Genomic DNA, 14,786 nt, shown 5'->3' with positions numbered 1-14,786 from the left:
ACAAATCAGCAGTTTGAGAAGGAAATCCCATTGATGGGCAAAGAGTGACAGGCTCTATTTAAAGAATTCCCCTGACTGTGGTAGACCAACCATGCCATGAATTTAACTGTTCCTGTGCTCTCTGTACTTGTACCCACCAAAAAGAGAAAAACCTACTTTGTTCTGCAAATGTTGCACTAAGCTTTGAAAATCATGAGCCACTGAGTTTTGTGAATTAACATTACCAGCAGCTGTCAAGACTAAAGGAAACAGCATCTATAGCAGAATACAGAAAGATGGAAAATTATGCATATTCATATTATATGAAAGGCACATCATGTATTTGTATTTTAACATGTGCATATGCATTTATATAATTTGATAATATATGTATCCTTCAAGAATGTGAATTACAAATTTTAAAATTATTGCTTTTTTCACTGCATATTTTTATTCCAGTTATGTCTTGGAACATCTTACCCATGCCATAGACACATGGATACATGTGTGTGGGAAATAAACTTGAGGTAAGGTGCACGTTTTATCATTAGAAAAATAATTTAACATTTATACTACACAGAAAAGGCACACATGGCTGTACTGAATACCTAACATCTTTAACAAGAGGCTTTATGTACCAGCACTTGGGTAATTTTTGTATTTATAAATGATTGCTTTAAATGTCAAAAGCAAGCATCTCTGTTTGGGTTAAACACACTTAATTCATGTGTATTAAACTTCAGGACTTGGAAGCTTTCTTCAAAATCCTAGCTTTAAGCCCTGCAGTGGGCCCCAACAGAACAAGCTGCCTAGAGATTATAAATGCCATGTCATAGTCCCCAACTGTCAGACTCTTTTCTGGCAAGGACAGTTAAAGTCTACTCCCATGGGTAATGGCTGCTGTTTAAAGTTGTTTATAGCTTTTTAAAGTTGTTTTAGCAGGTCTTGAATTTACTATTTTGCTCACGTGGGGCTGTTCAGATTTTTTTCTTCTAATATGCTATTGATCGATATTGCCTTTGCTTGAGACAACATCTTATGTTTTAATTTATTTCAGAGTGGATTGAGTTTTCTTATTTGTTCACTGTGGGCTTTGGGATTTTTATGGTGCTTTTTAAAAGATCAAGAAAGGGCTGTGTATGGGAAAGTGCGGAAGAATGTCGAGGAGATAGGTGATGGAAGCTAGCCAGACCCTTCCGTGGGAAAAGGAGCATCAACAGGGCATGTTGACCCATAGTCACGTGGTTCAGCCTGTGCCAGGGTGGCGCTGCACCTGGGCTTTGAATCGGGAATAACAGTGAGCTCAACATGCTTCCTGCGCATGTGTATGGTACATAAAAACTTCATCTAGTGCCCCCCCCACGGTGTTCCTCACCCTGGACCGATGCTCAGCGGTGCCAGGGATCCCCCGCTCCATTATTGCCTCGATCGGGAAAACGCTGGGGAACCCCCGTTCAGACACAGAGGTAATAAATGCTCCATATCGACCATCGTATGCCTTGTGTTTGTGTATCCGTCCCTGCCGGGAGTCCAGGTGGTGCCCCCGCCTCACCCTTACAGGCCGCTAAAAATAATTAATTGCAGTTATTATGGCACTGACAAAAACGACACACGCTACTGGTTATGTATATTGTATACCAAGGGGGAGAGGCGGTGCCATTTTGATTTAGTGGGAGGAGAGTCTTTCCTTGCAATGAGAAAATTTGTCAAATTGGACTTCTGTCAACGATGGCATCAGCTGATTGCTCTGTGGGAATTTATGGGTCTCTTGTAAAGTTCTTTGTTTTAAAGAGGTATTGGCATGTGATCCATTACAACAAAAGGTGTCTTATTTTTAATCTTCTCCTGTTACTGTGTCACATGACTTGCATACCACATGCTATTCAAACCCTGTTTTGAAAATGGAATTGTTTAGTTTGTTTAGTTTACAGTCTTAGTTGCTGTGGTTAATACACAAACTCATTCTGGCATGCAACAGTCAGAAAGCTGTGCTGATGAGACAGCTTTTCATGAATTCAGAAAGATGAAAAGGATATTTTATGCTTCTTGTTCCTGTGTGCTCCCACTTCTTTAGGCTAACTTGGGACTGAGTTGCGGGTCCTCATGAACAAAGGCAAAGTTAATTTAAATGGTTAGACTCAGAAGTTTGGGATTCCCTGCCTCTGAATAAATTCAACCCCAGGCTGAATTTATACCACTTTCTGGGATTTGTTTTTAAGCATCAAATAAAATGTACCTGATTTAGGTATATGTTGATTATTATTTTTATTTTTAAAGTGGATCAAAGTTGATGCCAAACAGATCAGTAGTGTTCCTTTACTGAAAATAAAACTAGCTTCTCTCCTGAGATGCTTTCAGATTCTAGTTTAATCTGTTTCAATTACTGTATCATAATCATTATAGTTGAATGTACTATATAAATGTATTAATACAATTTTCATTAATATAATTAATGCACTTCTGTTTTGCAGGAGAAAGTGATGTGGACTGGTCCATCAGCAATAAAGACTTGGAGGTAACATAGACATTTAAATTGTTCTGTAGCCCTTTATTTTAGATCTACTGATGCTGCATGGAAAAATAGATTTAGAAAATATTCTGCATTTCTCTCTCTCAATACTTTATTGGAAAAAAGTTACATGAGGGAAGGATAATTTTTCAAGAGCTATCTGTCCTGCTTCTTCTTTTCAGATTGAAGTAGTATTTCTTTCTTGACAACATAATCATTTCCCACAGCAGCCAATTGTGATGCCAGAAATGGAAAATTATGTTATCAGATATGGAGTGGACAGAAAAAATAGATGAAGTATAAAAATAGAAATTATTCATGCATATATTAGTAATGGAAAAAGGGAAAAAATAGAGTAAAAATCTTTTCTGAATTTTTTTAGACATCTGTGATGCACCAGTAGTTGTCTGAGCTTATGGACTATTCTTTTGGCAATTAGATTCTAGACATACGAATCGGAAATATTGATTTAAAAGAGCCTTACTTTATTTGGTGGTTAGTTAATATTTGTCAAAAATACGATATCACACAGGGTATTTAAGTCCTAATGTTTTCTTCTACTCTGAGCAAAATGCACTTTCTCCTTTAATGTTAATTTTTACTGATTTTATTGAGCAAGTAATACAAGTGTATGCACTGTTTTGTAGTGCTTCTGACCCAATGTCACTATCCAAAAGACAGAGAGAATCTGTGGAATTACAATTTCAGGTTTTACTTTGTTTTTTGTGTTCTATCACTGTAATTTCTTCATGAAACATAATAGCTATACTATTCATAGTTGCGAGCAGACATTATTTATGATGTTTTATTCCTCACTTAATCCGTTGTTGTTCCCCCCTCCCTTTCTTTAAACCACTGAAACAAATCCATCTAACACCCTTTTTGTATTTCTCCATAGAAAATTCCCCCTTGTTGCTTGTGTGAAGAAAGAGGTCACCTACAAAACGCCCAGCACAATTTTGTTTGAACTGCTGTTTGCCAGGACACTATTCTAAGGAGTGTCTTGAGAAAGCTTATTGGAATAAACACTGTAACCACTGTGATATGAAAGGGCATTATGCTGATGTGAGTATAGTCTATAGCAAAGAATAACCTTCATTCACCTCTCTTATTTTTATGCATCGAAACTAGAAGTTAAAGCAACCAACATCTTTCCATCTTTTCACTTATTTTAATATAGTGTATGTATGTGTAAGTATGTGAAAAAGATATAGTTAGTAGTTACCTAGTAGCATCACAATTTTCAGGAGAGGGCGTGTTCCAAAAGAAAAAAAAAAAGGCTTTGTAAACCCCCAAGCTTTACTATGTTTTAGCTTTTATCCAGTTTAGTTTGGATGGTGAAAACTGTTCATGAGCTAGCATTGAGCCTTTCATAAGGTAAATAAAATAAATTATTTGTGTTTCTGTCTTACTCATCACTTTTAACATAAAGATTCTAAAACTGAACCAACATGGTTCAAACAGGTTCAACATGCTGTTTTAAAAAATTAGGAAATATACATATTAAAAATAAAACTAACGAGGTATTTACATTTTAACGTTACAGTATGCACTCTGTCTGTGCATGCGTGAAGAACTGTTAAAAATGGTAGCAATGTGCTCTCATTAAAACTTTTCTCATTTCTATTGAGCTAGAGGTGTTGGTAGGATAAAATTAGGAGATACTATCTGCCTAAAGCATGCCAGCAAGCTATGACATGCAAGAAGTCCCAGATCAGTAAGTTTTTTACTATGATTATACCACAATAAAATATCATTATAAGTTTGAGTTAATGTGTTTGGGATGCATGTATAACATTGTATTTTGCATCAGAAGTGTACTTCAGCAAAGAAATAGAAATGCTACAGTTTTTTTCTTATGTCAGGACAACTGAATAAAAATTGTATCTGGCAGTAATTTATAAGGAAACAAGTTTAAAACCATATTTAAGTGCCTGCTTTTCAGTTGAGTCCTTTGTTATCTATAAACATGCAAGAAGAAAGTTGATGATGAGGTTAATTATCTATCCCCTTCCATGTCCCTAGGGACAGGCCCATCACATATGATGTAAGAGAAATTATAAAGCAGTGGAACAGTTGCAGAATTGTATACCATACCATTGAATAAATGATATAAATAGACACATTTCTTGTATGAAACCTATTGATGATTGTCTTAATCCCCTTGTGACCGACCAGTAAACCCCTACAGTGGAAGAAGGCTCAGAGGAGATGGGCAAGGGCGAGGTGCCCATGAAGCTCAGGGAAGAATGTAGGGAGTGACTGACTACAGCTGTTGCACAGAGAACTGACTTTATCTCAACACAAAGGAGACCGGAGGGTGGCCTTTGATTTAGATAAACGGCCATATCAGTTGAGTGGATCAACTGACTTTATCACAGCTGAGTAGATCAACTGGTGGTGTAAATGTTTTTCCCTGAGTTAATCAAAAGAGTGTGAATGTCTCCCTGAGATTAGCCAGACCAGCATGGAGGGGAGCGTATAGGTGGCTCAGCCCAACATAGAGTATAAAACCTGAACAATTAACAAAGGAATTTTGAAGAGAGTAACGGGTTTGAGCTGGCTTCAACCCATGTATTCCTTCCCAGCGATTGGGGACGCCCAGCGTCGTGATGGTGAGCATATTCTAGAGACTGGTAATGGGAATCACATCGATATTGTGATTGAACTGTATATTGCAATTGCTATATTTTCCTAAATTGTATTGTGATTTCAGTATATTGCTGTATCACTCTGCTAAATCAAAAATCCTGTATAACATTAAATATCTTCAAAGAAGTAAACTTTTATATTAAACATTGCACCCTCCATGTGTGGAATATCTAAAAGAACCTGGTTAGAGAGTACTGGGCTCTGACACCCCTCAAGAACCAAACTGGTGTTCTTCATCTCTACTATTATTCAAAACCAGACAGTTGCTACTTAAAAGATCAGTGTAGCTCATATAAGTTGGAGTGGAAACTGACCACAGTTGCCAGTCATTTCTTTTCCCTGTTCATATTGTTACATTGCCACTATCAAAACAGTGGAGAGAGAAAAGCACTTAGAGCAAATAGTTATCTCTATACCTTACCTAACAAAACAATGTTTCAGCGATGTTAGCAAGCTTGTATCTGTACTCACAGTATTAATGGCACTGTCAAATGGGAATATGGAAATGCTCTCTTCATTATTTAGTTTATTTCCTGTGAGACACTTGACTACCTGTTCCAGGTTGAGTAGCAAAATGGGGGAAGGGTTTCCATTTATTTTGCAGAGAGATGGAGGCCCCATAAAACACATGCATTATGCTATTCTGTGCACTTTTTTGTACAGCCTTGGAAAAAAAGGTCATTCAGATGAAGCATGTAGAAGACTAACTGTGAGGTAAAGTTGTGGAAGTTTGCTTCCTTTTCAGAGAAGCTTTTATATTCTTGAACCATTTATCATTATTTAAACACTATCATTATGTAAACCCAGTGTTCAACACAATCTTCTTTCTTAAAAAAAAAAATCTTGAATTGAAAACATTTTTCTGTTTCCCAAATGCAAAATATGTTGAGACATTTTGACATAAATAGAAACTCCTTTGCTTTTGATTATCTGCCCAAAGCTCATGTTACTGCTAGTGAACGTTTGTATGCATCATACACAAAGTTAGGTGTAGGTTCCATACTAATTACTGGAAATCCTGGACATGAGGTATACAGGATCAACTTTATGTATGACTGCTGTGTGCTGTGATACAAATAAAAAGATTTTAAACAGGAATATTGAAAATTATCCTGAGTAACATGTAGATGAAAAAACAGCTTGGATTAATATTTGGACTTCAACTTCTATTTTAATGGAAGTTTTTCTTAAAGCATCCACAAACCATGAAACTTAAAAAAAAAAAAAAAAAAAAAACACCAAAAACATACACTTACTTTAAAGCTTTCTGGATGAAAATCTTCATGTCAAGTTTTACTATAGGATGAATTATTTTGGCAAACATGTTCAATGTCTGAAAGATATTTGTAGCAGACATAAAAACACTCATTAACATTCTTAAGTAAGTATTGAGCTATAGCATACTGGAAGTTTGGTGGGAGAATAACAAGATGTTGGCAAAACTATCATGCTCAGTTTTTACAGGTCACATGAAAGGATTATGGGATCATGAACTGCCAGCAGAACATTATAATGATATACTAATTTAGAGATTATACTAATTTAGAGATTAGTTATGACAGTGGAAAAGAATGTTTGGAAAGGTCACGTGTGTGTACAAAATCCTTCTCAAACATTCTTTAAATGTGTGTCCCTCTCATATGGATTGATATATTTTATATATCTGTAGATTTAAAGATGTAAGCTAGATGATAGTAATGACACTTAAATAGATGAGATATGAAATTTAAGAAAGAAGTACACCGACCAGTCTCTTACTACGAAGAATTAAATATAAACTCTGGAAAAGATCAGTGGAAATGCAGAAATATCAGTGATTGAGGGAGAGAAAGAAAACTAATGTAGCAATAGCTGCCTGAGCTTTTAAACGTATTTGTCAGAGGATGCGAATAATTGTCAGAAATGTATAATTTTTTCACCCCCCCAAAAAAATCAGATTTATTTTCTTTGTCTCAATGCAAATATACAAGAAACTTTATATTGTTTTTTTTTTTTTTTTTGTGGCACCAAAATAAAAGACTGGCATTTGGAACTGACAATACCATAACTTAATGGTGCTGGCTCAGCAGTTGGGGAAGAAAAGAAGCATTCTTGAAGTAAGATTGGAAATATCGTTTGGGTGGCTTTTTGGAGTTAGTTATACTGTGCCATTCTAGCATTGCTGGACAGCCACTGATAGAGATACTTTCATAATGCAGACTGCAATCATACTCATTTTAACTGTGACTATAACATGAAGATGTGTCCTCATGTTTCATATATATGGATAAGATATGTCACATGCTCTCTTTAACTTCACTAAGGCTTTTTTTTAAGAACAAAAAGAAAGGTGGAAGTAGTTTGAAGCTCTGTGGGGACATACATCTAATACGATCAGCCCAAATAAAATGTAGGTGTAATAGTCAACGTGATTTAAATGTCGCTTTTGTTTTTTTTTTTAAATCTTGCATGATATTGTTGTAATTATTTGCATGTCCTGGAAATTCAGTTCTGGTATGTACTAAGTATATTTAGCCTTTTATAATATATTTATTTTTTTCCTCTAATGAAAGGCAGGTCAAACACAAAAATGTGAAGGGATGTGGAAAGCTATGATATAGCCAGGATAAATTCTAGCTTCCTTTTATAACTAAAGGTATGGCTGAAATGTTTGTTTTCCCAATATATGTTTGATTCCCCAATATGCTTTTTCTCCTTTTTTTTTGTTTAAGGTTTGAAATTATGTGAAATCTCTTCCTAAATATCCCCCCCCCTTTTTTTTTTCTTTCATTTGGTCAAAGGATAAGACAGATACTGGGAAGGCTTTTATTCCCTTTCACCAACTGAATATCACCTCCACCTGATGGAACTTAAGTGGCATAACCTGTCATTATACTGACTTGACAGGCAGGAGAATCTACCCTTGATGTGGCTTTTGAGTGTTGTTTCCAGACAGGGTACAGGGTGAAAGGGACTCTTCATATATCCATCCAGCTCCTGAAGATTACCTGGTACCACACCAAATGTGAGAAGTTGGAGGAAGAAAATTTTGAGGAGGAAGAAAATTTTGAGGCTGTTGCAGGCTTATCACAGAGGAGAGGTTGAAAGTTTGATTGATGTTTTGGATGTTTTGTGCAAATTTTTCAACTCAATTGAGAGTTTACCTAATATTATTTCTTTTGGTATTTGAATGTTAGAAATCTAAATTTGATCTTCCTCCCCTATCTGCACTTTTGCTGCTTACCGGTATGTATTAAGTGCCATTATTTTAAAGGAAATGAAAAGATACATTTCTCTCAAATATTTCTGGTTGTAGTTAGACAAAAGCATAATTTCAACTATCTTTTCTTTGCACTTCTTGCTTCCTTTTCCATCTTATGGATCTTACAGGGCCAGTTCCCATAAAATATAATTTTCTTGTTTGTAATGACAGAATTATCCCAAAATGTAAACCTTATTCAAGTTGAATAGATCATTGGGAATGTCACAGTATATGTTTGTGGTGTTTACCACATACAGCTTGTTTAGGTACAGCCTAATTTAGAAAAAACTTGCGTGCTTAAACTTTTGGACAGTCATCTTGGTCTCATGCCTGTAATGCAGAAGCCTATCTGTGCAGTGAATGCTAGTCCATGTGAGCTGGATCTCCCCTCCCCACTTCCTTGAAAAGGAAGCTGGCATAGCTGAATTGTGGAGTGCAAAAGAAAGCTGGCATGGCTACACAGCAGAATCAGAGAGGTTGTTAAAAGCAAGAAAAGCTGATCTGATACAAGTAACCAAATGAAGAAAACAAGGATCATAAACTCTGGTAGATTACATTTGTAAGCACAATAAATCGGGCTAAAAAAACCTTGAGGAGCAACTAGCAAAGTAATCAAAACTAATAATAAATCTTTCTCCAAACACATAGGGGCAAGAAGCCTAAGAGTCTGTAAGGCCAACTGATGATCAAGGCATAAAAGGAGCACCCAGAGAAGATAAAGCCATTGTAGACAAGCTAAATACTTTGCATCCAGTGTTCATTGTGGAAGAAGCTAGGGAGGTTCTTACACTGGGACCTTGCTTTGTGGAGGGACTCACCAGAGAATGTCTCTGAAAGTGAACAACTTATGGAACAAACTTATAAAATGAACAGTAACAAATTGACTGGATAGTATTCATCTGCACACCTCTCTCATACTCTTTAAGCTAGTGCTTCCCCCCCCCCCCCAAAAAAAAAAAACCCAGAAGTATATATCAGTATGCAACTTTTCATGTACTACTTTACTTGATGTCTTTCCTGGCAGTCACCTTTACAATCATACTACTCCCAGAAGATTTTTTTTGCCTATTTTCAGAATTTATACTGTCAAGTGCTTACTATTAGTGATATGCTGGCATCTTAGGGATTGGACATGGCTCTACTCATGCTGAAGCGAAAGTGGCTAAAAAACTGAGGGTGCTACTGGTGCTATGTTTGGACTTCTTTCCTTTCCTATTTCAACTGTATTATATATCCTTATTCTTTCATCTGTCTTCCTTCCTTTTAAGTCCCTTGGAAGAAAGCTGTGATTTCTGCCTTTTTTTTCCTTGTGATCTCATTCCCCCAGTGGCATTCTTTTTTTTCATGCCTGCTCCTGAGTCAATTTGTATCTAATCATAAGCATAAGTAAACATTACAAAGAGTCTTTTTAATCCCCGTGGTTAAACACCTTAATTCTGTGTGGGGTGCCAGGAGAGTGTGGTCATGTGAGGCTTGTTATGAGAAAATAATCTTTGCATCTGTTTGTGTAAGAATGTTTTTTAAGTGAGGCACTTTATTCTTTTTGTAGTAGTTATACAAAGGTAATGAAAATGTTTGGTTTATTAAATCCTTTGTTTTGTCACAGTGACTTGCAGTAGGGCAGCTCCTAACAGCAGCTGCTTTGACAAAACACCAGAGGATTCTGTTAAAAAGTTTAGTAATTGTAGTTGTCGTGTCAAACCATAACTGACTTCGAGCTGAAGGATTTTTGTGAGATAGCTGTGTCAGCAGGGACCCAAGTCTCTTGGGCCAGCTGTGCTCTCATTAAGATTTGCCGCTAGCTGTGGCGGCATTTGGCAAGTGTGTGACGTGCGTTCTGTGATTGTATGCTTGGCTTGTCAGCCCGCAGCTTTCTGACACTCACTTATGTCACTCTTTATTCAGAGAGGAAAAAGCTTTTGATAATTTGACAAGACAAGCTCTTAAACGATCTAGGTCATGGCCTTCACTGTCTGTGATTGTGAACATATTTCCTGAAAGCCCTGTCACTCATCACAGCTACATTTTCTCCTGGGGAGCCGTAGTCCTGTCCTGGTCTTTTGTCAGCTCATATATTTTGGTTATTCATATACTAAATACAATTTTTTTTCTTTACTTTTGCAAATACTAGCATGTTAGTAAAGCTAATCCGTTCTCCTGTGTTGCGTTCCCAGCAGGGTTGTGTTCAAGGGTTCTCTCTAGTACAAGGCAGACAACTGGCCAAGAGAAGCTGAAAAAGAGGAAAGGCCGCCTAGTGCTACTTTTGTGTTTGTTCATTGTTGTGGAAATATGAGAACTGGTGGCAAGGGCCTTGTCTATTGAGCACTTGAGTCTTGGTCTGCTGTCAGGGGCTGTTTAAGATTGAGTGTTTTATTTTCTTTGATGTTCACATTTGAGAAAAGGGAACTGGGAATTAAACAACAGCTACATTAAGCTGTTGTTCTTATAAAATAATAATTAGCACCTGATAAAATTCAATATAGGTCAAAATGCACAATATACAACTCTTGATTCATCTGATGTGTCAAACTTAGTTGTTTCATGTTTGAATGTTATGAATAAATAACTATTCCAAGTTACTAAAATTTGGGTTACAATAAAAAATAGCATTAATTGTGGAAAAACTAATTGTGCAGAATTTAGAAAAAGGCATGCGGATTCAGTTAAAGGTATTGAAAAGTGTATTTTGTGTATGCTTTGTGCAGATATAAGGTAGTAGCACTGCTTTTAAGAGTAGGTACTTTTTGTGTTCATATATCCAATTGCTAGCAAGCTTAGACCACTGGGGCAGGAAATAAATGCAATTTTATTTTAATGCAGTTCATCATACTGCCATTGTACTTGTATACCACAAGGACCTTTCTTTAAATGAGGGCTGTTCATAGTTAAATACTTTTAAATAATTAAGAAAAATCATAGATTCAATTGTTGTCATATTTGGTTATGCTCTCTTCCATTGCAAACTACTTAATTTCATTTGAGAAGCTGGGATTCTGCACTAAATTGTTAATTTATATTTTCTTCATTCCGTGATAAGTAAGAGATACAGACAATAGCTATAAAGTTAATGCAAAGTAGTAAGACTCCAAGTTAAAAGTATAATTTTTAAAGGGCCAGACATAGCCGGACATTAATTTTGTACTTTTATATTCGACTTCGGAAGTTTTTTAAGTAACATTGTGATTATGAAAACTGTTACACTGAATCGCTATCTGAATGAAGAAATATGCTAGGCCAATTTTCCTTTAGCTTCCTTAATTTTTCCCACAGTCTTAAAATGTGCATGAAGATGAAAATAATAATACCTATTTCTTGATAGCATTGTTAAATGGTTGGGATTGTTCCTCTTTCAGTGTTTTGTTAAGAACCTTATAATCCTAGTTTCCTATTCTTAGTTACAGGCTTTCACTATAAATAGTCTTCATGTTCAGAGCAACAAAATGATTATTCTAAAATCAAGTAATTTTTTCATTAAATAACTGCTGTGTAAGTAAAGGTCATGTGGCAGAGTGACATTTTGCCAGTAAATGACAACTCATTGATTGTGATTTTTTCAACCATATTAATCTTGGGACACTGTGGTAATCAAAAACTAAAAATTACCTAGAACTAATGTATAAATAACTGTCTGCTACCCCTGTGCTGAACCAGCAAAAAACATGTACAGTTGAAGCCCTTTTATAGTTTGAAGGAGGAAGGCAATGTCTTTCATAGAATACTTCTATATGATAGAGAATGTTTACATATTGCATTTGAGATTCCTATGCAAGTGCCAAACTAATATCTATTTTGGGGGAGTAGGTAAATCCCTTTGTTTCCTTTCCAAGACATCTTGGATGTGCTCAAACTGTCAAATGTTGTACTGTTTTCCTCTGGTTAGAAATGTGATATACTTCACATAGTTTCTCTATAAAAATATTAATATAAAACTCAAATTTTTGCATGCAGTATTTGACTAAAAGGAAGAACCATGACACAGAACACAATGTAGATCTTTCTCCAGACAACTTTTTTACTTAGAAAATGAATAATAAATAATATAATTTCATCACATCTGGGGAAAAGATACTGTATATGCCATAGGGTCACTGGCAAAAACTTGGTTTATTTTTTGAGAGATTCTATTCCTAGTATTGGGGGGGGGGGGGTGCTGGAATTATCATGCTCTGTTAATATACAAGAAAGCAAGAATTTGTGTGTGAGGGAAAATTATTCAAAATCTTAAATGTTAATAATACTAATTTGCAAGTAGGCATGAGACTTGAATGTTTGAACTTAGAACTACAGCATATTATATAGAAGTCCTGGAATAACTAGTATTTCTTGTAAAGCTAAGAATTGAGATTGCCAAATGAAATGGATAATTGTTCAAATGATTAAGAAATTATTTTAATGTAAGGACATTGAAATTGAAAGACATCCACAGATACCTTACAATAGCTCTGTTTATGTACACACACACACACACGCACAGTCAAGTAGCATTATTTCTGTATCTTTCTGGCTTCTGTGTGGGTACAGATAGAAAAGCCATTGTTACTTTTGTAAAAATATTAAGAGCTTTAAGAAAATGCCCCATGTCATTGATCATTGATATATTCTGACTTTGCTTAAAGAAGTTTCACATTTTCTCTTACCTGTGTCATATATTCTTCAGGTCTATTGTGAAATTGTTGTAATTGAAAATCTATTCTGTATAATGTTTTACAATGGTATGCACTTACAAGTTTGCGTATGAGATGGGCAAGTATTAAAAAAAAAAGCAAGCAAGCCATTGTAAAAATAGAAACATTAAAACAATCTGTTATGCTCCTTGTTTACATCTCATCTGACATTAAGCTACTGAGATTATTCCATGTAGCAATTATATTTTGATTAGGATAAAGATAGGATACAAAAATAGTAAAAAAAACTTCTACATGAAAGCAAGGTACCCTGTGATTTAATTTCCAAAACATTATGTTAATTTAAAATGTTAGAAAATGCAATCTATGCCAATATGCAGAATTTCAGTCTGTTGTTTGTGTTTGTTTTACAGTATTAATACTTACTACAGTTGAGAGAGCACATTGCTCTCCCAAACTTCTAACTTTAAGAGAAGAAAGGGAGAGAGAAAACTGTTACTGGCTTTCTGACAATGGCAGGGAGTGTGTTAAACCAGTGTAAACTTCAATTAAACTGTCTAGCCAGATTTTTTGAAGCTGAAATGCAGACCCTTTCAGTTAAGCTTCTTATTTTCCTGTGACTGACACTGGTGAATACTGTGTTGTGCCAAAACCAACAGGCTGTAAAGCACCTTGTTTCATGCTCCTAGTTGATCAATATTTTTATTTTCCAGGCTTGCCCAGAAATATGGAGGCAGTATCATCTAACAGTAAGTAGAAACTCCTTTTTATTTTCTTCTACACCCAACCTATTTACTCTTCTGTGAACTGTTGACCATAAAATAGACAAGCATCTTCTGCATGTAGATAATAAACATCTGAAGAGTTTTGGAATTGAAGAATGTTGTGAAACACTGTCCATGTTTTTTAAACATCCTTAGAAGTTCTGATTTGGTTTTAATACTGGAATCATTTAATGAGTGCATTGTAGCAATTTTCTCTCTGTGATTGTGTTTACTGTACACATAAAAAGGTTAAGTTTTATGTTGAGATACATAGCAGAAACAATAGTCTCATCTCAGATATCCCTGATTCTGTTAGCTATAATAATTGTATATTACAAGGAGATGGTAATTTGAGGAGGGGAAAACTTTACAAACTATAGATGATTATTAATGGGGAAGAAAGTCTAACTTCTTGTTTGGCCCATATTTGGTTGATCTTTAGTTTAAACAACAAAATAAAACCTATTACAGTGTATCAATACATTATTCAAGTTTTTTCCTCATTAAAAAATATAGACAAAAATGAAACAAGCTGCATATAAATTTAGCTAATATTGAAAATAGAAACAGTATTTGACTGTTTCAAGAAAACATTTAATGGATTTGTATCACAAAGCTTAAATGTATTTATTTGTAAAAATATTATACTTGAAAGTGTTTATAAGATTAAGATTTTTAGCTGTTCATCTGAAAATTTCCTGTCATTACTGTTCAACATAAAGCTTATGTATGTTTAATTGTTATATATTAATAATCTTTTTCGCATGGCAAACAAAGTAGGAAAGTTTATCTGGTACTTTTCTCTTGTTTTTGGTCTGTTTTTTTTTCCTTTCAAGTAAGAAATGCAGGATGTGCTTTATAATCTGTTCCTTCTGCCCATTTGACATAGTGGAATGGTTTTTTTTGTTGTTTTTACAGCTAAATTTAATGGTAAAGGGTGTTGAAAATTTCTCCTTTGTCTCACGTATTTAATGATTTTAAAACAAAGTTGTACTTTGGAAATCCTCCGCTCTATT

General features: G+C 35.2%; 1 long non-coding RNA gene across 1 annotated transcript in view; it reads left to right on the top strand.

The window, feature by feature from the left end:
• The window catches only part of LOC135324370 (uncharacterized), a 54,872-nt gene extending 40,753 nt beyond the window's left edge, over window positions 1-14,119 (top strand). The window contains exons 2-5 of the long non-coding RNA XR_010385717.1: window positions 439-506; window positions 2,451-2,494; window positions 3,387-3,553; window positions 13,720-14,119. This is a non-coding gene — a long non-coding RNA (uncharacterized LOC135324370). The remainder of the gene's footprint in view (window positions 1-438; window positions 507-2,450; window positions 2,495-3,386; window positions 3,554-13,719) is intronic.
• Window positions 14,120-14,786: the final 667 nt, after the last annotated feature.

Source organism: Dromaius novaehollandiae, chromosome W (genome assembly GCF_036370855.1).
Source record: "Dromaius novaehollandiae isolate bDroNov1 chromosome W, bDroNov1.hap1, whole genome shotgun sequence".
In the NCBI taxonomy this organism is placed as follows: domain Eukaryota; kingdom Metazoa; phylum Chordata; class Aves; order Casuariiformes; family Dromaiidae; genus Dromaius; species Dromaius novaehollandiae.
Note: the sequence above shows the minus strand (reverse complement) of the source record. Positions and strands in the feature narration are given on the sequence as shown.